At 30.8% G+C, this 25,944-nt stretch overlaps 1 pseudogene across 1 annotated transcript; it reads right to left on the reverse strand.

Moving 5' to 3' along the window:
- Positions 1-6,449: 6,449 nt before the first annotated feature.
- On the reverse strand, positions 6,450-8,058 carry LOC149887962 (uncharacterized; annotated as a pseudogene). Its single transcript, XR_016452755.1, has 2 exons — positions 7,780-8,058; positions 6,450-7,624 (listed from the first exon to the last, which is right to left on the reverse strand). The product of XR_016452755.1 is annotated as an uncharacterized LOC149887962 (transcript).
- Between the last annotated feature and the right edge of the window lie 17,886 nt (positions 8,059-25,944).

Consider the following 25,944-nt stretch of genomic DNA (forward strand, 5'->3'; position numbering starts at 1 on the left):
CACCGCCTCCTCTATGTCCGCCTCCTCTGTCACCGCCTCCTCTATGTCCGCCTCCTCTGTCACCGCCTCCTCTATGTCCGCCTCCTCTGTTACCTCCATTTCTAGGGTCATTCATCATTTTCATAGCTTCGTAACTGCCGTCTTCAAATCTAAAACAATCGTCATTTTCAAAGTCAAATGCAATTGAAATGGATTAACATCGTTTCTACAAACTGAAATATCTGAAACTTACGACTCTCTTTTTTGATAATTCATTGACAACCCTTCTTCTTCCTAGATTGAAAAAAAGAGTAAACAAAATCATGTTTTCATTTCAGTTTTATTCGTCGATTGGTGTTTTTTAAAAAAAACAAACAAAAAAACAAAGAAAATAACAAAACAAAAAATAAAACGCAATTATTAGGCAAGTAAAGAGCAAAGAGTTTTTCTACAAACACGCGCTAAATGCACATAAAGTCGGCAACAAATGCATCGAGATAAACACAAACAAACAAACAAAAGTACTTTTGTTGAGTCTTTTTTATATCCGACATCGTAGTCTCTCTCTTCGTATCTAAAACAATTGTCGCTTGCAGTTTACTGGGATTAAATGAATTGGCGTCTTGGCGACAAACACAATTTAAATTGGCGACAAACACAAATTAAAATCCTGAACAGCCCAGCATCTCTATTGTCAACTATCCATCGATTTTAAAATGTACGTAGCAAAGAGAATAGATACTTACCTATATTCTGCCTCGAGATTGTTATTTACACGCCGGCTTGGAGCAGCTTCGTGGAGCTAAATGAAAAACGAATTAATGATCCGAATATCTGGTTAGACTGTATGAGAACTCAATCAAATGGCAAGTTAAAAGCACTCACAAAGAGTTGAGCAGAAATCACAAGCAGAAACAGCACGCTAACTCGACCCATCTTTAGCACGTCTCTTTGCAAATAAAAACAAGTGAACTTTTCATCCTTTTTATATCGTGTGCAGCTTTCGCAATTGCACCTAAAATAGCACAGAAGTACGTTTGAACATTATGAGCATTCTTGGATTGGATGAACTTTCGATTGTGCGTGAATAGATTAAGTTTGATTGCCAATCTATTTCTAGTTGTAACCGTAAAACTGACGCTAAACGTTTTGCCGCTGTTGTAATTATTGCCTAAGAAAATTCCAAAGTGATGTCGTCGCTAAATGCGACAGTTTTACCAAAAACCTCCCACGACTGTTAATACGCGAAAGTGTAAGCTTTATGTAATTAATTTTTCCTCATACCGCTAATGTAGTAACGAACGATATTAAGCAACCTAGAACGTTGCAGTTCTAGATTGTTTAATATCATAGTTTTAGGTGACTGTTATAGTTTAAGTTATGCGCAATGTATGACGTAGAAATAATTAAGACAAAAAAAAGCGCGATTTTAATTCATTGATTTCATTTTCTTTCACGGCAATCACGAATGCTTCTTGAGGTTGAGCAAAATTACAAAAACGCTTAAGGAATTGAAAAACACGTTTTATATATAAGTTAAGAATTGTGTTAGTTGAAAACTTAGTTCAGGAAAATGTCATCGGAACTCGTTTTTAGTCCGTTTTGCGAGTTACAGTAGTTGTTAACAAATGATATTTAAAAAAAAACTCGTTTGACTTTTCTTTATTATTAGAAGAAAACCTTTCATCAAAGCTTGCTAAGTAAAAAACCTTTCATACGTTACTACATTAGCGGTATGAAGAAAAATTAATTACATAAAGCTTACACTTTCGCGTATTAACAGTCGTGGGAGGTTTTTGGTAAAACTGTCGCATTTAGCGACGACATCACTTTGGAATTTTCTTAGGCAATAATTACAACAGCGGCAAAACGTTTAGCGTCAGTTTTACGGTTACAACTAGAAATAGATTGGCAATCAAACTTAATCTATTCACGCACAATCGAAAGTTCATCCAATCCAAGAATGCTCATAATGTTCAAACGTACTTCTGTGCTATTTTAGGTGCAATTGCGAAAGCTGCACACGATATAAAAAGGATGAAAAGTTCACTTGTTTTTATTTGCAAAGAGACGTGCTAAAGATGGGTCGAGTTAGCGTGCTGTTTCTGCTTGTGATTTCTGCTCAACTCTTTGTGAGTGCTTTTAACTTGCCATTTGATTGAGTTCTCATACAGTCTAACCAGATATTCGGATCATTAATTCGTTTTTCATTTAGCTCCACGAAGCTGCTCCAAGCCGGCGTGTAAATAACAATCTCGAGGCAGAATATAGGTAAGTATCTATTCTCTTTGCTACGTACATTTTAAAATCGATGGATAGTTGACAATAGAGATGCTGGGCTGTTCAGGATTTTAATTTGTGTTTGTCGCCAATTTAAATTGTGTTTGTCGCCAAGACGCCAATTCATTTAATCCCAGTAAACTGCAAGCGACAATTGTTTTAGATACGAAGAGAGAGACTACGATGTCGGATATAAAAAAGACTCAACAAAAGTACTTTTGTTTGTTTGTTTGTGTTTATCTCGATGCATTTGTTGCCGACTTTATGTGCATTTAGCGCGTGTTTGTAGAAAAACTCTTTGCTCTTTACTTGCCTAATAATTGCGTTTTATTTTTTGTTTTGTTATTTTCTTTGTTTTTTTGTTTGTTTTTTTTAAAAAACACCAATCGACGAATAAAACTGAAATGAAAACATGATTTTGTTTACTCTTTTTTTCAATCTAGGAAGAAGAAGGGTTGTCAATGAATTATCAAAAAAGAGAGTCGTAAGTTTCAGATATTTCAGTTTGTAGAAACGATGTTAATCCATTTCAATTGCATTTGACTTTGAAAATGACGATTGTTTTAGATTTGAAGACGGCAGTTACGAAGCTATGAAAATGATGAATGACCCTAGAAATGGAGGTAACAGAGGAGGCGGACATAGAGGAGGCGGTGACAGAGGAGGCGGACATAGAGGAGGCGGTGACAGAGGAGGCGGACATAGAGGAGGCGGTGACAGAGGAGGCGGACATAGAGGAGGCGGTGACAGAGGAGGCGGACATAGAGGAGGCGGAAATAGAGGTGGCGGAAATAGAGAAGGTCATCGAGGAGGGGGTCGTGGGAAATAATCGTCGTAAGTTTGGTTTTTAATGATTTAAGTCGCCATGTCGTATTATTTTTCTCGCATTGAAAAGAAAATAGTTTTTGAAATCACTTTTGTTTATTTTTAAGGGTAAAGGAACCGAACAAAAAGTAAGAAGCCGGTATGATCGAAGACGTTTCACGGGAAAATGGATTTGGTTGTTAAAAACACGGATTATTATTATTTATTGTTTTGTAAAGAAACTTTTGTTTGAACTTTGCAGTGTTTTTTTTTGTTAACGGTAATTGGTGCTTTGCGCTTCCTAATAACAACTGGCTGGTAGCGTAAGCTTGTTTTTTCTCGCAAGTTTATGTAAGCTATGTTTTGATGTAATCTCAAAATGAAACTTTGAAAGACTTTCCACCGAGAGGTGGGGGGGGGGGCGTGTAATGTTTCTATTACATTATTTGTTTGGACTTGAACAAAAGTGTTTCGTTTTACTTTTAATATTCAAGATGCGCGTCGAACTCTCGTTTGCATGGAGCACATCAGAAGGCAATCTCATTTGGAAATTTAATCTGATGTGACTTTTAGATTCTGTCAGTTTCAAATGTAATTCGCTTATAAAATAGAAAGCATTTCTGATAAACAACCATTTTTAGCGATCGAAATGCCAAAACTTCTTCCAACAAATATTCGTAACTGAGAACGAAGTCTTAAGGTTTTTTCAAATCCACTGTACCAATTTTGAAGATGCTGTTCATAGGGTTAAGCTATCACCGGCAGAATGGTCATTAGGGTCGTTAAAACCTATTTTAAAGTAGAGGGAACCAATCATTGGACCAGTGGTGAGCGGTTATAAGAAATACGGAAAGAACGATAAATTGCAAAAACAGCTTTTTATTTATAACGTCCTGTTCAGGGGTTTTTCCCGCTCAGAAGGCTGCAAGGTGTAAAATAAAGAGTCATGCTTAATTCCTGACTTGCGTTGTTATTTTTCTGTGGATTACTCTGCAAATAACAATAACAACATAAGCATTGTTGACACCTTGTATACATCATATTGTTTAGTTTTAATGTTTACACGTTTTACACGGGTATGGTACTTAAAAACTAAACAATATAAAATAAGAGGGACAAAACTCTGTACACATTTTATTAAGATGAACATGAGTTATATAAAAAGGTAAGAGCTCGTTTCTCCAATTTTTGACCATGTGTCAACCATAAAAAACCTATTCCTATATTATTTTTCTGAGCGATTTAAGTTTTGACCGTCAAATTTTATGCCTATGTAATAGAAAATTGTCAAAATTATATGTGACCAACCATAAACACAGGGTTACAAGGCATTAGATATTCGGTATCATGTATGTTAATAACAAGGGGGGTTTTCTCGAAGACTTTGGTATCACTTACAGGCACATAATAATATTTTGGGTTGAGGTGTCGGTTATATCGGTATTGTTTCGGTTATGATGGTATGATATTGTATCGTATCTCGGTTCTTCGCGAGAATTTGTATTTTATTTTTATAAACAAATAGTAATCTAAAATTGTATACTTATATAATTTAAATTTTATATATAATTTTATAGAAAATTATATATATAATTATATATATCATTTGAAATTTATATAACTGATTCATATACTGTAATTGAAATTCTCAAGGATCTTGTGGTATCGTATTACGTCATACTTATCATTTAATATCTCATATGTTATCGTAATTTTAGTTCAATTAATTGCATAGATTCGTCTATGTAAATTAATTTCGTATATCATATGACAATTTTGATTTAATTTATCTTGTGGTATCGCTTCTGTGAATGAATATAAAAACTTGACACAGAACAAATTATCTCATCTGGTATCGTTATTTTAATTAAATTTCGCAAAGTACCGTGATTCTCGTCTAGTATCGTATTTCATTCCGTGTTTAACATTCAACATTTAAAGTAAACTAGCCATCATTCATCATGCCTCCTACAACATCTTTAATCGGGAAATTTTTCAATAAAAAAAAAATTGGTAAGTAGAGGTTAAGTTTTCTAAACCTCCAAAAATCTTACTTGTATTTTGTTTATTATAAATTTACCGAACCACATTTTCATTTTTTTTTTTTTTTTTTCTTACTGATATCAAATTGACTATGCAGCCATCTTTCTCGCCATCGACTTACACAGAACAAATTATTTAGTGCCTATCAATTATTTCAGTCAATATCTAAATAAAAACGATACCTTCAATACCAGTATGTCGTGATATTAATATCGATACTGTAAAGTATCGTATCGATACCAAACAAGAACCAAGAATCGATACCAATTATCTAGTGCCTGATGGATACAGCTTAACCGTTATTGTGATCGCAACATCAAGTTTTTATATTTTAACCATATAAGCAACCATAAAAATATTGATACAACTTAACCATTTTTTTTTTGTAATTGCAACAGAATTAACAGTTTTTTGTATTGTAACCAGTGCAGGGCAAAATACTTTTTAAAAGTATTTGAAATAAAAATAAAATAGTCTACCTAAAAAGTATTTGAAATGAAAATAAAAATAAAATACAAGGAAAGTATTTCAAATAAAAATACATTATAAAACTATTTTAAATACAAAATACAAAATACTGGAATTGTAACGACTCGAATCGTACATCACAACTTTATTGACATAATTTAACCTTTAAATCAACATTTATTGGCCTTTAAAAGTAACAGTTTTTCGAATGTTGCATCACTAAGACAGTTCCTTCGTGGCGTCTGAATTTGTCCAGCGGTGCTAAATAACCGCTCAACAGGTGCGGATGAAGGTAAGGTCGTATTGTACCTCACAAATACGTGTTTTATAACTTCATATTTTGCCAAGATTTTAAAATCCGTACCAGAGTCGCTTAAGTACGATAAACATTCGTTGTTGACTGTTGTTTGTTCTGCAATGTTAATTTCACTAAACGAGAAAAAATCATCACTCATGCCATTGCCACCAGCTGATTGAGTACCTGGAAGTGGGTCAGGGTTAGAAATAGTATTAGCTCTGTCCAACAACTGTTGTTGCTGAGACTTAGCTGCACGAACGAAGAGATCACGACAGAAATCTTTTTTATCACCCGGAACCCATCTCATTTTGAAGTAGGGATGCGATACTGCTGCAACTATCCTGCTGGCATTATGTTCAGAAAATGATAGATGAACCTCAAATCTTGTTTTCAAGCTTGTAAGCATAGATTCTGCAAATTTCTTAGCATGCTTCAGTGATTTCTGCTGCAGGTTCTGCAACTTCTGCTATACGGTGTGCAGCGTCGGAAATACATTGCCAAAGTACACATTGTCACCTTGTAACCTGTCAATGGCAACAGCAATAGGAGCCATTATCATTACATACTCTTCTAGACATTCTAACTCCTTCTTTTTGAACTTTGGCAACTTCAAAACGTCGCATATTTCTCCAAGCTTATCTTGCAACTGGAGAATGCATTTCAATGCATCATACCGGGAGTTCTATCGTGTAGGGACTGGTATCAGTATTGCCCTTGCGATGATTTTTTTCACAGCATCCGATGCCTTGGAACTTCTATGAAGCAAATTCCAAATGCTGGTACACTTGGCCAATGCAGCTCGATAAAGACGTTTGAAATTAGCATCAGAATCACATGCTTTATCTGCATCAGTAGTTGATGTGAGGCTGAGAGAGTGACTATTGCAAGCTTCATGGTGAGGCAGAACAACTTCAGTATCATCATCCGTGTCTTTGCTAACTGGTAAATTTAGGACTGCAGTCATGTCCGCTATTTCAACATCATTGTCGGAATTTTCTGCTTCATCATCATCACCAGTTCCTGTTTCCTGAATTTGTTCTTCAGCAGTTGCAGAGATCCCTGAACCAGATGCAGTACTGCTAGTATTTACAAAATATTCTCGGAAGGCTTTGCTGAAGTTAGAGGCATTATCTGTTACTGTTGCTGTAATTTTTTCCACGTGTAACCCATAATCATTATGAATTTTTGAGATCATTGCAGCCACTGAGTCGTAAGTATGACTTCCAACAAAACGTTGACAGGAAAGAGCAACAGATATGCGTGATACTGAGCATTCAGTACTAATATCAATATAGTGAGCTGTCGTTCCTAAGTAGCTCTTTTGGTTCACTGACCAAATGTCAGCTGTTGTACAAACAAATGGTACTTTACTGAAGACTGTTCTTTTATCATCACGCATTTTTTGCAAACGGGCGTTTAACCGCTTGCCTAATGTTTTGCGACAAGGTATACTGACATTGCGATTGAGTCCGTGATTCAAATTTTTGAACGCCGGCTTTTCCACTGTGATCAAGGGGCGCATTTCCTGCACAACGTAGTCAGCAATAAGCTTGTCAACTTCATCCTGTGAAATGGATGTTTGGTTTCGAGGCATAATAGCATTTGTTTCAACTTCTTAGAAGCAGGACCAGATTCAACAGAAGGTCCATCTCCAACTCCAGATTCCATCTCAGCTACCGAGCACTTACGCTGTTTTGCAACTGAAACCTTGTGCTGCTTGTATTCCTCGATTCGCTTTTTGCCATGAGCATTCTGCAACAACAACAACAACAGTCAATCAACCGAGATTATTGCATTTATTTGTGTTATGTTATAGCATTAGCGTTTGTCTGTGTTGCTTTATGTGTTTATCGTTTTTACTGTTTAGTGCGCAATATAATATAGTGTTTTTGTAGTTATATATATACCTGAAGATGTTGAGTAAAATTAGAAGTTGCTTTCAGTGAACCACTGTAGGTTTTTTTGCCAACACATAACATACACTGTGCAATAATTTTAACATCCCCTGTAGTTTTACTTTTAGATATAATTTTGAAAAATTTTCCATCAAGTATGGCAGGGACGGCTTGTTCACTCTCAGCATTTTCATTTTCTACAATTTCAGTCGTTTCCCTCTCTTCCGCCATTTTGAATTTTTGGTAGATTGGTTCCCTCTAATATAGTAATTAAATAACAAATTACCATTACCAAGGGTGATCCGAGGCAGCTCAATCCAGCCAAAGAACTTTTTGTAGTTGCGTCATTGTGTAATTCATTGTGCACAATGAATATGTAGTTCAATGACTATATATGGCTCTTTGTGCATAATTCATTGCGCACAATGAATTAAGAAATGATATTTAAATTGTAAAAGCGAATGAACATCAGGATGAAATACATAACATATATAGAATGTAGTCGTCTTAATATTACACTTATGGAAACCAAGTTTTTAATTAATTTGCTGTTGGTGGAAAAGTATTTTGTATTTTGTGTTTTAAACAAAATAAAAAATAGCCTTGAAAAGTATTTGAAATAAAATTGAAAATACTAATGAATAAAAGCATTTCAAATAAAAATAAAAATAATACAAAAGTATTTTAAATAGTATTTTAAATACTTTCATTTAAAATACTTTTTAAAATACTCAACACTGATTGTAACCACATGAATAACCATATTGTAACCACATGAATAACCATATTGTAACCACATGAATAACCATAAACGACGAAGAGTTGCAACGTAGTTATTAAAATTTTCTTTTGTGAGTGAATTTCTAGAATTGACCATTCAGCAACCATCAACAAGTGGTAAACTTTTAATCAATGTAATAAAGATTTCGAGAAAAATAATTTAAATAATATTTGTTGTAACAGAAATATAGAAAAAGATTTTCAAGATGTAAAAGGAATAAGCAAACAATTCATGTTAGATGAGAAAGAAACGAGGACTCCTTATAGGACTTATTCAGTATCGACAAAACACTGGTATGAATGTGAGGATGGTATGAATGTGAGGATGGTATGAATGTGAGGATGGTATGAATGTGAAGATGGTATGAATGTGAGGATAGTATGAATGTGAGGATGGTATGAATGTGAGGATGGTAGAACATTACAGTGTAGAATATGTTTAAATGAGGGTAACCTACAAAAGGATTTTGTATTTCACCTTCAAAGCAAATGAAAATTTGAAGGAAAAGTTTAGCCATCGGCTTATTATATAAGCTCCTAATACTTCGAAAGATGTTGGCCCAGAGACTCGCAGTTAATACTTTAAAAGGTGTTCGGTCACAGGCTTGCAGTTAACAGTATTACTAAATGAAACAATATGTTGAACGACTTTTGAACTTGGTTCTAATAAATATGTAAGTAGTCTAAACATTCTAAATATTGGAAGTATTATAAATCTATTAAATGCTCCGCTGACAATATTAGGAGGGAGGTAGACATTGGTTAAAGGGTCGGTGCTGTGCCTTCTCTTCTTCTCAAATACATTTAATAATATCAGGAGTAGCATACTTTTGAAAAACTTGCGTTCATATGAAATTCTTAATAATAGTTTACAAACTAATTTCTCTAAAAAATTAAACTCAGGTTAGTTATTCGCAAAATTTACACTTAGATGAGATCCCAATAAAAAAAGTATGGTGTACCACAAAGTCTTATTACTATTTATGTCATTTATAGATAACTTATCGTCATCTTGTATTTAAAATCAGCCAAATATCATCTTAAATGCCTTGCTGTATTCTGCGTAAAAAAAACTTAAAGATATGAGCTTTAAAGATGCTACAGATGCAAGATGCTGCCCAAGAATTATTTTAGACGTTTGAATTTAACACCACGTTAAAAAGTGCTCAAATTCTTTAAGTTTTTGATGTGATGTTAAATGTAAAGCGTTAAGTTTTAACGATTAGGAAAATTAAAACTAGATTTGTAAAAATGTTAAAAATCAATAAAAAAATCAGTTTAAATTTTGGCTGTTAATCCGATGCCAAATGTTTCTCGCTGCAATCAAAGATAACTTAAAAGCATAATACAGTGGGTTGCATAAATATAGAGTCACAAGTTTTTTTATGTGAAATTTTTGTTTTTTTCAAAATTATCTTTGAAACCAACTAATTAATACAATTAAAAGCGTATTAAATGTGTTAATTAATTCATTTTTTATCGAATGGTATATAATTCGAACTCGTTAGGTTAACCAGCCTTGAGTAATTATTAATTCAATTAGAACATACCTGTATGTCTAATGTAGCAAAAATATAGAGTCAACTAAAATTTAACGACTTAAGTTGAAATATCTCAACGAAATGTTTTCCGAGCGATCTAAAATTTGGTGGTTGATTTCATTCGAACTATATAAACGTTCTTGCGAAAATAAAATTAAGTTATCATTTTTATATCTTGAGCTATTCGCATTGGTAATTATTTGGTAAAGTAAAAAGACAAAAATGGGCAGAAAAGCTGTTTCAGACAACGTACAATGGCAAATTGTAGGTCTGCTAAAAGATAAAACAAAAAACCAACGAGAAATAGCTCGAATGTGCAATGTTTCGCTTAAATGTGTACAAACAACGTTGAAAAACCACGAGCTACATAATGATGTCAAAGGTTTACCAAGGCTTGGTAGGCCTTTAAAGCTAACTTCAAGAGACCAAAGTTATCTCTATCGAAAGGTTAGACAAGACCCTAATTTCTTACCGCAAATTTGCTGAAGGGCTCACAAATATGCCTGGTTACGTTATTGTTACTAAATGTACTGTACGAAGATGCCAAAATAAGAAAGGCTTAAATTGCTATGCCGCTGCACAGTGGAAAATAAAGGTGTGTTTCGGACCAAAAATCGATAACTTTTTTGTTACTAAAAATAGAGATTTAAAATTTTGCACAAATGTAAAGTAGTATATGACGCTTCTTGTGAAATACTCTTTATAAGAATTTTTTGTAATACAATATTAAAAATAAATAAATAAAAATCAAAAACTTCAAAATTGGCAGTTAGTTAATTTACACTTTAACACAATGCTTTACAAATATATGAAAATACCTTAAAATTATTAAAAACTACGAAAAATACATAAAGTGCTTACCTACTAATTTATAGAAATATTTAAGACAGTTTCTTAATAACAATTTTTAAATAGTTGTTTTTATGAAATAATGTATAGGTATATTAAGGTGGTACCAGGGTAAAGGTAACTTTTTAACAAGAAATTGAAAACTATTAATAGACTTTAGCTCTTTTCTATTAATGAACAAAAAAAATATATAAAACAGTAGCCAAATAAAAAAATTTTAGTGATAACGTCATTAATTATGCGCATAATTAGTGTTATTTTACCCCCAAACCTTCTTATTCTTTCATCTAATATAACTAACTCAAAAAGAGTCAAAACTGCTTGAAAATTTGAACATGAATTCTTTAATGTATTTAGAATGTTGTCTATGAAACAGAATTTTTTAAAACATTTTTAATTTTACCAGGTTGACATTCGAACTTTAAGATATAAAATTAAGGGAAGTTTGGGACAAAAGCATGATAAAAATGAGTTTTAAATAAAAAATAACAAAAATTTGCTTCATAGACAACATTCGTAATATGTTCATCTTTAAATCTGCAAAATTTCAGCCCATTATCTATTTTTTTTTTTGAAAAGTTTTTTTTTCTGAAAAATTGAGATTTAGCGAGATAAAAAGCGTTTCTAAGGTCGTTGTTATGAAGCAAGAACCAAACTGCTCTTTAAAAAAAGGCCAAATTTGATTAAAGTTAAGAAGATTTTTGACTTTTTGCAAAACGCATATTGAAATAGGTAGATTTAAGAATTCAAAACATTAATTTTGGTATTTTTCAAAATTTTATCAAAAATAGCCGTTTTTTACCCTGGTACCACCTTAAAGGTACTATATCATAACTACATAGGGACTTTCAGTTCCTGAAATCAGTTCGTTGACTTTCAAAAGCTGCAGAGTATCTTCATCAAGTTCTTGCACATTTCACGCAAAGAGTTTATTTGGCTCTTTACTTCATCTACAATGGCTTTAGTTTTCTTGGAAGTCTCTTTGCAAAATTCAATGCATATAGGTCGACAAAAACGAACATATGAAGGTGCTGGATTTTGCCAAACAACTGTGCCAGTTACTTTATCAATTAGTTTGATAGGCACCAAAGAACTAGTAAACAAATTTGCATAAGAAATAAGTTCAGATTCCTCTGGAAGTTTCTGCTTGTATTGGCTTTGGCCAGAGGAACCATCACAGCCCCATTTACTATATGAAAGTAAATGCTTGAATTCAATACTGTACACGGAATCTATGGTCAAAATTCTAGCTACAGTGTGATCCAATAAATCTTGCAGTTCCAGAATTTTCGCATGTGTGTTCGTAATTTCTATTGCAGAAGATGGTGGATAGCAGGTCTGTTTAATTTCTTGAATTTTACAATATGGTGGGAATATGGAACAGTTTCGTTCATTTGTCACCTTCCTCATATACAAATATTGTGCTTTTGTTAAATCTAAATCAATAAACACGCTGAGTGCTTCTTCATCAGTTAGCATATTTTTCTGGCTTGCGTTTTCCAGAAAAAATCGATGTTAATTTTTTTTTGTCTTTATCAGCAATCCTTAATGATTCCACAAGTTTTGCTTCTGCTTCTTCTCCTATTGAATGCAACGCCTGAAGATATGTATACATATGTTATGTTTAGATATGTTTCATCATTAGTGGTATTTAAAGGCACATTATTCCGTCTTTTAATAAACGATGGAGCATATCTTTAATATATTAAAGGTATGCTCCATCGTTTATTAAAAGACGGAAAAATGTGCCTTTAAATACCACTAATGATGAAACACAAGTTGTCCTCAGAAAGTTGATAATTTTCTTTTAAAATTGTTGACAGTGCCTCAACTGTCATTCCTCCATCAATATAGGAAAGCAATAATTTACATTTCAAACACTTAAAAGTTGTATTTTAACAAGTCACAAAAGTAACTAAAGTAATATTCAATAGTCAAACGAGTCGGTTTAATTTCCACTGTGAGTTTCTTATACTGATATAAATGTTTCAACTCTTTATATATTGGCAGTGTACATTCACCACAAAATGAGTGCAAAAATAAAAGAATGCCATGGTATCAATAAAAAATTGATAATAAATTAAAAAACATATACCAAGCTATTGTTATAAATGAACAAAATTTGAAACCACGATAAAAAGCGGTTTTCTGTTTTTTTACTTTTATCACTCTTTTCTCGATAATTTCGGAAACCGCACGTTTCTGCAACTCATTCTTATACATGTTTTTAATAAACACCTAGGCTACAATACTACATTAAATGTAAAGCGTGGGGAAGCGTGGGTAACTACCAAAAGTCTCAGTGAACTTGAAGAATATTATTTTTTTTCATTTAGGGTGGAATGCAAGAACCGAACTTCAAATTTGAAGTCGAACTTCAAACCTTAAGCGCGACTTGAGCGAATGCACAAAGCGAACTTCAACTCAAGTCAGACTTGAAAACCGCTAAAAATAGACCGTTTTCAAGTCTGACTTCAAACCAGACTTGAGAGAAAAAAATTCCTTCCGAATGCAAGAACCCGACTTGAAATTTCAAGTCAGTATTCAAATCTCAAGTCTGACTTGAACGGAATGCAAGAAGCGAACTTGAACTGAAGTCAGACTTGAAAAACGAGAATTTTTGAATTTTCAAGTCATTTTTTCAAGTCTGCTCCAGACCAATCTTGAAACCAAACTTGAAAAAAAAAACAGACCGCCATTATCATTTTGCTGATGCGTAACAAAACTTTACTATTACTATATAACTTATTACAACCTTTGCAAGTATGAAAATGAGTCTTTAACAAGCAAAAGTAGTTACTTGGGCATATTGACGTAATTAATTTAGAAGGTTACATTGTGAAAGTATATTTGTCAATGAATTCATTACAGAAAACTGAATACCAACATTGTGAAAACGTGTGTCTTTTAAAACATCCTGTAACTCGTATGTAATGATCCAACATGTCATATTTTGATGCCATTAGAAATGTTTATTAGCTTTTTGAAATGTCGAACTTCCTACCATTATAAAAGCTGTTGATTAAGGCACGTTTTTGTGATACAGTATAAAAGTAAATTCCATTTAGTAATAAACAGTTGCAGTTATACAAAGAAGTGATACATGTAAAAGGAGTAAAAGAGAATTCACGAGAAGAAGTAGTTATAATATGAAGTATTAAAAAAAAATTGTTTTAAAACGTTCAAAAATGAATCGGTATGAGCTGAATTTTAGAAGAAGAAGAAGAAGAAGAAGAAATATGCCAAATCTCATTCCAAGGTTTATTATTGACAGAGCCAATCCTTTAGAAGTTTATAATGATATAGAATTTAAAAGGCGCTACAGATTTTCCAAAGAAACCTTTTTAATATTGGCTAATGACATTATTAACAACAATGTTAGCAATCGAGGGTGCCCTCTTTCATCTGTACAACAACTGGCTATTGCATTTCGGTTTTATGCTACTGGTTCATTCCAAGTGAGTAGATATTCAAGAAATGGTATTAGACAATGGTACCTTTTTATTGTATTGTATTCTTATTGTATTCTTATTGTAGATTTTGTATTATGTTTTTAAATAACACCATTTTATAACAACAAATAAAGTAATCATATACTCAAGTAACAATAAATAAAGTACTTCACATTTAAATTTGTATGATTTGATCTAATTAAGTACACTCTTTTAGAGAGTAATAGGAGATTTGGAGGAGCTGAAAGTTAATCAGTCAACTGTTTGTCGAGTAGTTAAAAACATTTCAATTCAAATTGCCAACAAAAGATATCAGTATATAAAGTTTCCAACAGAAGCTGATTCTTTGATAATTCAACAAAGGTGATTATAAGTTTTCATGGATATTTGCATTTTGCTATTTCATACAAACTTTAAAATTTTCTTTGATAACGAAAATATTTATATTTGTCAACCATTGTTTAGATTTTACCAAATTCAAAGATTCCCAGGATGTATAGGAGCAATTGATGGAACACATATTCCTATAATAAACCCTGGTGGAGAAAACCCAGAAATATATCGAAACAGAAAGGGGTTTTTTTCTTTGAATTGCCAGGTCATTGCAGGTCCTTCAAAAGAAATTTTATCTGCTTGTGTTCAATGGCCTGGAAGTGTTCATGATTCACGAGTTTTTTCCAACTCAGCTATTAAAGAAGTTTTAGAAGCTCGCCAACATGTTCATGTTATAGGTGATTCTGGCTATCCTTGTAAACAATATTTAATGACACCTTTTTCAAACCCAAAAAATGAAAATGAAATCCAATACAATTACAGTTTGAGAAGTACACGTATGGCAGTTGAATGTTGTTTTGGTATATTAAAAAAACGATTTCCTTGTCTTAGCATTCCCTTACGAACTAAATTACAAAATTCCATAGCCATAATTGTATCCTGTTTTGTGCTTCACAACATTGCCCTTCTAGAAAATGATCATTGGGAAGACAATGAAATACAAAATAGCAATCAAGAAGATGGCGCTGAAGCATTTACAAGAGATATTTATGGAGAAGCAAAAAGAAATCAAATTGTGGACCAATTTTTTTAAAAAATCTTTTTTGTGTGTCTGATTATAGATAAAAGTTATATTTGCATATTATTTCAAAAAAAAAAAAAAATACATTTCAAATTAGTACTATATATCAAAAAACAATTTCACTAAGAAATAAAATAATAATTTAAAACATAAAATAAAAAACACTAGATCTGATGTCGTTTGAAAATAATTTTCCTCAATTAGAATAATTCTGTTGTGTTTTTTTTAATACTTATAACTGTGACAATTTTTTTTGGTAAATTTCCATTTTAGTTTCATGTTCTTTTAGTTTGTATTGTTGCTTTTGCTGGAGTAAGTTTATTTTTATGTTAGCTATTTCTATTTGTTTTTGCATTAGTTCTTTATCAAGTTCATGAATTTCATTATATTGCTTTTTTTCGATTTTTTTAGAGAGAGATATCTTTTTTAATGTTGAGCATTGTTCTTTTTCATGTGTTAATGAAACCAGATGCAATCAAAGGCTCAGTAAAAGTTTTCTTTTCTGTTTCTATGATTGGCCCAATAGTATCAGAAGTCCTGTCTCCATATGTGATCTCCATTGACTCGTTCGGAATACCTATATAAATAAATAATATATTTAAATGATGAAAAATGTGTGTGTATATATATATATATATATATATATATATATATATATATATATATATATATATATATATATATATATATATATATATATATATATATATATATATATATATATATATATATATATATATATATATATATATATATAGTTTTAGCATTGAGAAAACCAAGTTTGTTTAAAATAATTAGTTTTGTCAGTATTTGTAAAAAACCTTAATTTTCATTAAAATTTAAGAAAAAAGATAAAATTGAAAAATAAAATATGAAATTAAAAAAATAAATAAATATATAGTATTAAAAAGAAATAAAATTAAAAAATAAAATAAAATTGCATTGCAGTATAGCATCATCCCCAAATGGTGTCAAAATAGGATTCAATGATTTTGGTGGTAATATCTGCAGAACGCTTTCAATTTCCTGTGACGGAACAGGAGTTTGACTAGGACCTCCGCCAGTTTTGTTTAGCTCTTTTCTTTCACTAAAATCCAAAGAATTGGTTAGAAAAACCCCATATTATTAACTTTAAAGTAATATCGACAAGAAAACATGTTGTAAAAGTCTGACAGAGAGAAGTCCAGCACTGTATAAACTTTACTGGTAACCATACAGTTTGGACAAGAAAATCATTGTCCCACAATTCATATTTTAATAACATTTTTCGATATAAATAACGTTTGCTAAATGTACACAAGACTTCTTTTAGATGTCTAAAACATGTCTTATGTTTACTGGGTGCTTGCCTATAAAAATAATCTTTGTTTTTTTTTTCTTTATTTGGTACTTACAAATCAACAAATTGTTTTGCTTTTTGCTTTGAGTTCATCCAGCATTTCTTTAGTTCTTTTTGATCTCTTTTAACTCCGATGTCTTGGCTGTTGAATAATTGCGTTATTTCTTCCCACAAAGATTTTTTTTTTTAAGGGAGACATTATCCGTTTTCTTTTCTTCGATGTCTTTGTAGTCTTTGATTATATTGATCAAAAGTGATTTTTCTTGCTGACTGAAAATTCGTCTTTTCGAAATTCATTTTACAGATATTTACAAAGTAAGCAAAAAGTCTATAGTGGATATGCATCACTGATCTCTATAATAACTGGATAGCGCATCTCTAATATCAAAATTGACACCAAAATCGCCATATTGGAAAGCCCCAGAACGCTGAACGGAATTTGAAAATACAGAGATTGAAGATTTGTTTATGTTGTGTTTTCTATTTCGTTTATATCAACTCAACCAAAATACATATTTCAATGGTATTATCATATTTTAAATGTTTTAAAGTTTAAAAAGCGGAGAACACACGAAAAACATTTGCGTTACAAAAAATTGCTTTGTAAAAGAAGTTAAATAGTAACTTTACAAGTGACTTTACACGAAAAAATGTTAAATCAAACATTTATATATACAACCGAGAGTCATGTTCAAAATATATTGTTATCCAAAAATAATAGAAACTCTCAAATAACAATAATACAAAAAGTATAACAAAACATCATACAAAGATAATCGTCAAAACTATGATATATAAATTCAAATTGGTTGTTACTTTCATTGATTTTTGAACAAAACTAGTTTACTGAGAGTCTTTCTGACATTTATTCCTGAAACTTTTGCAGATTCTAATTTTCCGAGCTGATGCAATCTTATTTTGCAGTAGCACTTAGCAAGTAACTTAACAAGAGTAAAGATATGATTTTCATAAATTGGGGTATCAAACATATGGTTATCTAAATCTCGAAACACTGAAGATAAATTTATTGCTTCCAAAACAGAAATTGCAATAGCATCAACTATACTGCATTTTATTCTTGGCAAATTTCCAGAAAGTGTTGATAACATTCTAACAATATTTTGTTCAGTCATTTCACACACTTTGATTACACTTATTGAAGGTTTGAAAAGACCACCTCTATCTTTAAAAGAAAGAAAGGTAGATTCATGACAATACTCAATTGAACCAATAGCTTTACAGCATTGTATGCATACCAATTGCTTTTCAACCATTTTGGCAACATAACCAACAATATATGATATAGCAGATTTTTTATACTCTGATAATATATTTACATTTGGTGCTTTTAAGTAATCGTGATCAGTAGTTTGTGGTGTTATAATATCTAAAAGATTATACTTCCTGATAATAGTTGCAATACTTAAAGTGCTTCTACTGTCTGCATTATCTAATACATGAAGTATACTAACTGGGTCTCTAGTTTCACAGTTGCCAGTGCCACCTGTGATGCTACTTCTGAGAAGTAGTCTTTTGTATGCTGCTGTAAATTGCTGACAAGTTGGATTGTTATTAAACCCACCAGATGAGCGGATTGCCCCAAAAAAAAGCTCTAAATGATCCTAAGTTTGTATGTTAAAAGATATTTAAGAGGTGCTTGTTTTTTTTCAACCAAAGTATGAAAGATCTAAAGACATGTGTAGTTTAAAAAACGAACAGAAACTAGAAGTTATTATTAATTTAACTTACATTTATCAGTTTAATGCTGATATATAAAGTTCTTAATAATAAACATGGCAAATTATTGAAAACAAATGAGAAAATAACAGAAACACAGGTATATTTATTAATGCTTGTTATAAATTTCAATTTTTTAAAGAGCATATGGTTATGTAAAAGTATATTAGTAAATGAGAAAGATATATATATATATATATATATATATATATATATATATATATATATATATATATATATATATATATATATATTGCATGCATACCTGCTTTGTGCTTTCTATTGCTGCAAGAAATCCAATAAAAGCAGTCTTTCTTTTTGTTGTGTGCATTTCTGTACCCATTTCATTTTGAAGACCAGTTATGTACCTGGCAATTTTACAGAATATAAAGATAAGATATAAGGTAAGAATATAAAGAGAGAGAGAGAGAGAAATATAAAAGCATTTAAACAATTTAATTTGAATATTTATAAAATATACCTGTAAGCTTCATCAAAAAATGGATTCCAGATGTGTTTATTACTGATGCGAAGTGCTGCTTTATAACCCTTAGCAAATGGATTTCTTGAATTAAGATGGTCGAAAAGCTGATCAATCAATCGTATAAATTTTACTGTAGCTTCGCAACCCTTAAATTGTGGTAACTTAAGTTCTGTCCAACAGTATTCGATAGCATCAGCAACACTAGAACTGAACACTTGAGCTGCAAGGTTAACTTTCATTTTCTGTTGCCTCCAATCTATATGTTGAGATTTAAGTTTATTACCAAGTCTCAGACCCTCTGCATCTTGAAGGTTGTGTAAATCTTTAATGTATTTCCAGCATATTTGTTTTTTTTCTGAATCAAACAAAATGCCTTTTTCTGCTAATGTATTTCTCATCAGTTTTAGCATATGACATACATCAAGAAGAACAAAAATTTTTTCATTTGTTATGAGTGGATGTGAAAATGAAGGTACCATATTAGTAACTTTCAATGAAGCCCCAAGTTCTGCCAGCATACTAAAATGGCAAGATGGACCATCACAAGTAATTGATACAACTTTGACACCAACATCAGACAAATGCTGAATACAGACTCTAATGAGATTAGCTCTTTCACTTGCAGTGAGACCGTTAATAAAAAAATATCCACATGGAACTTTCCATGAGCTGTTAATACTTACAACCATAAAAACTAATGCATCCTTTGCTACAGGTGTTGAGTCATCATCTATATCACAGCCAAGATCAACGTAACCACTGTATTTTTCACCGTCCCATGATATATGTTTTTTAATGCTCATTTCATCTAACATAAGAGAGCAAACTACTGTTTTATCTTTACATTTTGCTTCTTTAACTTTTATCTTTATAGCTTCAAATGCAGGATTTGTAAAACCAGGATTCGCATCAATTTTTGCATACCATTTTCGAATGTGTGATTGGCAAGGCAAGGCAAAATCAAATGTTTTTCGCACAAACTCATATGCTTTTGTAGAATAAAATTGCAACGTCAATGCAAATGCCTTAACTTCAGGAGGATATTTTTTCCCCTTTTTGGAATCCTTACCATTAACTATTTTTTGCATAAGTGCTCTTGGTACTCCAGAAAATGTCTTTAAAAGCATTTCTTGACAGTTTTGGGAAATCATTTTGTTTTTATTCAAGTTTTTAACCACAGACTTTATGGAAATTACTGTTTTTTTCATTCTGCTACACTTTCCCTGAACAATTTTTAGCTTCTTTTTTAAAATGCAAATTTTTTGTTGGCTTGTTTCAAGTTTTTTATTTAATTCCATATAGCTAGAGCTGCAATCATCCACTATAGTTGATTCTTTGCTTTCACTATCTACTTCAGTTTGCAATTTTATTGCCTAATATATATATATATATATATATATATATATATATATATATATATATATATATATATATATATATATGTATATATATATATATATATATATATATAATAATAATAATAATAATAATAATATTAAAAAAAAGTTTTAATTTACTATTTACTATATACAGCCTAAGGAACCTTTGGGTTGTAATACACTAACATTGCCCAATTAATGATTCATACAACAATGTGTAAGCTGTTTACCTTGCAAATATGTTACAAGCCTCAGGCATTTTGCAGTGGGTAATTAAGAATCAAAAGGTGCATACTGATATATACTTATATCTAATTTTATATATATATATATATATAAGTTTGTGCTTTGCATACCTTTTTAAGATGGTCAGGAAACTGTTTAAATCGAGTAGGTATTGCATTATTTCTAAGTCGAACTGTCTGACCAGTTCTATCAATGTCTCTTTCCATAAAATGGTCTGAGCAGATAACACTAGATTTACTTGGTTGCCAATTATCACGATGCATCTTTAAAATCCATTCTCTCTTACGGTCTTCATTTAAAGGAAATCTAAAAAAACATTAATGTTATAAGCAATGCTAATATATATATATATATATATATATATATATATATATATATATATATATATATATATATATATATATATATATATATATATATATATATATATATATATATATATATTATTGTCATAGAATCTATGATAAAGATATATTGTAATATTAATCTAATTATAATACTATTGTTTTTATAATATCATTAAAGAAAGCAGTGGTCATTATATACAAATGAAAAGTTCTTTTTAATTTTCTTTTAACAGTAGATTCCTCATCGGAACTTCCTGAACTATCACTTCTTAAGCCCCCAGTTCTTTTCCTCTTTTTGCACCCATAAGCAGAACACTCTGAACCTCGAAGATCTTTTTTTAATCCGCTCATAATTGTATTTTCTTCTTAGCTGAAATCTGATACTGTGTATTTAAAGCGATTAGTCGAAAAACAAAACTTTAAGCTTACGGGATTTAAATTTTTGGGGCTTTCCAATATGGCGATTTTGGCGTCAAAAAATAAGAAGTTTTGCTCGGAGTTGCGCTATCCAGTTATTATAGAGATCAGTGATATGCATTTTGAAATTTTTGTTCTTTTATATGATGAGCAATTCCGATCATAAATATTTACGACAAAATTTTCATTTTGATAAAAGGAAACAGAATAGGCAGTAAACAAAAAAACAGACTATAATAACACATTTATTTGTTATCTTTTCCTTTTCACTGCTTTAAAGTTGTAAAAGTGTCATGATTAACTAAACTAATACCTGTAGTTAAATTGTAATTTATATTGTCATATAATTTATATATTGATCGTATATTATACAAATATCATTAAACGAATTTGTTTCAGTAAAAGGTTTTTCCCGTAAAAAAAATCCATTGCCCCTATTGGTTGCGAAGTGCATATTCCGATAAGCGCCCAGAATTCAACGCCTCGGCTATTTTTCAAGTTCGACTTTCTCAAGCACGAACTTGAAATTTTCAAGTCTCGTTTACGCATTCGCTCAAGTCAATTTTTCAAGTCTGACTTGACAAAGTCGAACTTGAGATTTCAAGTCGAACTTGACTCAAGTTCGGTTCTTGCATTCCACCCTTAATCTTTTTAGGTGATCTGAGACACGCAAAAAATGTTTTCGAGCAGCGCACAGTGGAAAATTGTAGAGCAACAGCATATCATAAATGTTTTTTACTAATGTCGCTACTGTCATTATATTTCAATTTTATTTAATAGTTTAATAGTCAATCATTACTATAATGCAGGAATTTCACATGATTTTATGTAAAAATAAAAGATTTGAAGCCCTATTGTTTATTACTTTTGCGGATGTTCATTTCAAACCTGTTCGCTTCACCACTTTAAAAGTTAATTTTCTATAAAACTTTCTAGGAATAAGTATAAAGTATTATACATTTTTGAAAAGCTCATGTTATGGAGATTTTAAGAAAATTATACATTTTTACTTATATGGTTCAGTTTAGGAGTAATTATTTGAACAATAAACTAAGGGTGGAATGCAAGAACCGAACTTGAGTCAAGTTCGACTTGAAATCTCAAGTTCGACTTTGTCAAGTCAGACTTGAAAAATTGACTTGAGCGAATGCGTAAACGAGACTTGAAAATTTCAAGTTCGTGCTTGAGAAAGTCGAACTTGAAAAATAGTCGAGGCGTTGAATTTAGGGCGTTTATCGGAAAATGCACTTCGCAACCAATAGCGGTAATGGATTTTTTTTACGGGAAAAACCTTTTGCTGAAACAAATGCGCATAATGAAATTTGTGTAATATACGATCAATATATAAATTATATGACAATATAAATTACAATTTAGCTACAGGTAATAATTTAGTTAATTATGACACTTTTACAATTTTAAAGCTGTAAAAAGGAAAATATAACAAATAAATGTGTTATTATAGTCTGTTTTTTTGTTTACTGCCTATTCTGTTTCCTTTTATCAAAATGAAAATTTTGTCGTAAATATTTATGATCGGAATTGCTCATCATATAAAAGAACAAAAATTTCAAAATGCATATCCACTATAGACTTTTTGCTTACTTTGTAAATATTTGTAAAATGAATTTCGAAAAGACGAATTTTCAGTCAGCAAGAAAAATCACTTTTGATCAATATAATCAAAGACTACAAAGACATCGAAGAAAAGAAAACGGATAATGTCTCCCTTAAAAAAAAAAATCTTTGTGGGAAGAAATAACGCAATTATTCAACAGCCAAGACATCGGAGTTAAAAGAGATCAAAAAGAACTAAAGAAATGCTGGATGAACTCAAAGCAAAAAGCAAAACAATTTGTTGATTTGTAAGTACCAAATAAAGAAAAAAAAAACAAAGATTATTTTTATAGGCAAGCACCCAGTAAACATAAGACATGTTTTAGACATCTAAAAGAAGTCTTGTGTACATTTAGCAAACGTTATTTATATCGAAAAATGTTATTAAAATATGAATTGTGGGACAATGATTTTCTTGTCCAAACTGTATGGTTACCAGTAAAGTTTATACAGTGCTGGACTTCTCTCTGTCAGACTTTTACAACATGTTTTCTTGTCGATATTACTTTAAAGTTAATAATATGGGGTTTTTCTAACCAATTCTTTGGATTTTAGTGAAAGAAAAGAGCTAAACAAAACTGGCGGAGGTCCTAGTCAAACTCCTGTTCCGTCACAGGAAATTGAAAGCGTTCTGCAGATATTACCACCAAAATCATTGAATCCTATTTTGACACCATTTGGGGATGATGCTATACTGCAATGCAATTTTATTTTATTTTTTAATTTTATTTCTTTTTAATACTATATATTTATTTATTTTTTTAATTTCATATTTTATTTTTCAATTTTATCTTTTTTCTTAAATTTTAATGAAAATTAAGGTTTTTTACAAATACTGACAAAACTAATTATTTTAAACAAACTTGGTTTTCTCAATGCTAAAACTATATATATATATATATATATATATATATATATATATATATATATATATATATATATATATATATATATATATATATATATATATATATATATATATATATATATATACACACACATTTTTCATCATTTAAATATATTATTTATTTATATAGGTATTCCGAACGAGTCAATGGAGATCACATATGGAGACAGGACTTCTGATACTATTGGGCCAATCATAGAAACAGAAAAGAAAACTTTTACTGAGCCTTTGATTGCATCTGGTTTCATTAACACATGAAAAAGAACAATGCTCAACATTAAAAAAGATATCTCTCTCTAAAAAAATCGAAAAAAAGCAATATAATGAAATTCATGAACTTGATAAAGAACTAATGCAAAAACAAATAGAAATAGCTAACATAAAAATAAACTTACTCCAGCAAAAGCAACAATACAAACTAAAAGAACATGAAACTAAAATGGAAATTTACCAAAAAAAATTGTCACAGTTATAAGTATTAAAAAAAACACAACAGAATTATTCTAATTGAGGAAAATTATTTTCAAACGACATCAGATCTAGTGTTTTTTATTTTATGTTTTAAATTATTATTTTATTTCTTAGTGAAATTGTTTTTTGATATATAGTACTAATTTGAAATGTATTTTTTTTTTTTTTTGAAATAATATGCAAATATAACTTTTATCTATAATCAGACACACAAAAAAGATTTTTTAAAAAAATTGGTCCACAATTTGATTTCTTTTTGCTTCTCCATAAATATCTCTTGTAAATGCTTCAGCGCCATCTTCTTGATTGCTATTTTGTATTTCATTGTCTTCCCAATGATCATTTTCTAGAAGGGCAATGTTGTGAAGCACAAAACAGGATACAATTATGGCTATGGAATTTTGTAATTTAGTTCGTAAGGGAATGCTAAGACAAGGAAATCGTTTTTTTAATATACCAAAACAACATTCAACTGCCATACGTGTACTTCTCAAACTGTAATTGTATTGGATTTCATTTTCATTTTTTGGGTTTGAAAAAGGTGTCATTAAATATTGTTTACAAGGATAGCCAGAATCACCTATAACATGAACATGTTGGCGAGCTTCTAAAACTTCTTTAATAGCTGAGTTGGAAAAAACTCGTGAATCATGAACACTTCCAGGCCATTGAACACAAGCAGATAAAATTTCTTTTGAAGGACCTGCAATGACCTGGCAATTCAAAGAAAAAAACCCCTTTCTGTTTCGATATATTTCTGGGTTTTCTCCACCAGGGTTTATTATAGGAATATGTGTTCCATCAATTGCTCCTATACATCCTGGGAATCTTTGAATTTGGTAAAATCTAAACAATGGTTGACAAATATAAATATTTTCGTTATCAAAGAAAATTTTAAAGTTTGTATGAAATAGCAAAATGCAAATATCCATGAAAACTTATAATCACCTTTGTTGAATTATCAAAGAATCAGCTTCTGTTGGAAACTTTATATACTGATATCTTTTGTTGGCAATTTGAATTGAAATGTTTTTAACTACTCGACAAACAGTTGACTGATTAACTTTCAGCTCCTCCAAATCTCCTATTACTCTCTAAAAGAGTGTACTTAATTAGATCAAATCATACAAATTTAAATGTGAAGTACTTTATTTATTGTTACTTGAGTATATGATTACTTTATTTGTTGTTATAAAATGGTGTTATTTAAAAACATAATACAAAATCTACAATAAGAATACAATAAGAATACAATACAATAAAAAGGTACCATTGTCTAATACCATTTCTTGAATATCTACTCACTTGGAATGAACCAGTAGCATAAAACCGAAATGCAATAGCCAGTTGTTGTACAGATGAAAGAGGGCACCCTCGATTGCTAACATTGTTGTTAATAATGTCATTAGCCAATATTAAAAAGGTTTCTTTGGAAAATCTGTAGCGCCTTTTAAATTCTATATCATTATAAACTTCTAAAGGATTGGCTCTGTCAATAATAAACCTTGGAATGAGATTTGGCATATTTCTTCTTCT

Source organism: Hydra viridissima, unplaced genomic scaffold, assembly GCF_058129835.1.
Source record: "Hydra viridissima isolate aposymbiotic clone 2 unplaced genomic scaffold, HvirCarnegie_v1 scaffold_5, whole genome shotgun sequence".
Classification (NCBI taxonomy): Eukaryota; Metazoa; Cnidaria; class Hydrozoa; order Anthoathecata; family Hydridae; genus Hydra; species Hydra viridissima.